Genomic DNA, 365 nt, shown 5'->3' with positions numbered 1-365 from the left:
ATTTCAAAAACGGTGACACTTTTACCTGAAAATTTTTTGTTTATCAGAGAGCTCACCACCCCACCTGCCTTCTCCTCAAATTTGGCACGTTACTTCTGGGACACCCTGTATATACACGAGATTTGGAAGTTTTTATCCAGACGTCCAATGGACATGTTTGAGGTATCGTTGGAAAGGTCTTGCAGAAAATGTATTCAAGTTTCATAAACGATTAACCGGATTCTTAAAAAATAGGCTAAAGTGTTGCGAAACAAAAAACGTTTTTTTGCTTTTGCCGGTTTAAGGGGGCATGTGGGTACACCCAACATATTTAGTGTTATTGTATAGGCCAATACCTTTCAAACGATACCTTATTAATTAAGTTC

This window comes from Rhagoletis pomonella, unplaced genomic scaffold, assembly GCF_013731165.1.
Source record: "Rhagoletis pomonella isolate Grant_MI unplaced genomic scaffold, Rhpom_1.0 Rhpom_scaffold_00004, whole genome shotgun sequence".
Classification (NCBI taxonomy): Eukaryota; Metazoa; Arthropoda; class Insecta; order Diptera; family Tephritidae; genus Rhagoletis; species Rhagoletis pomonella.
Note: the sequence above shows the minus strand (reverse complement) of the source record.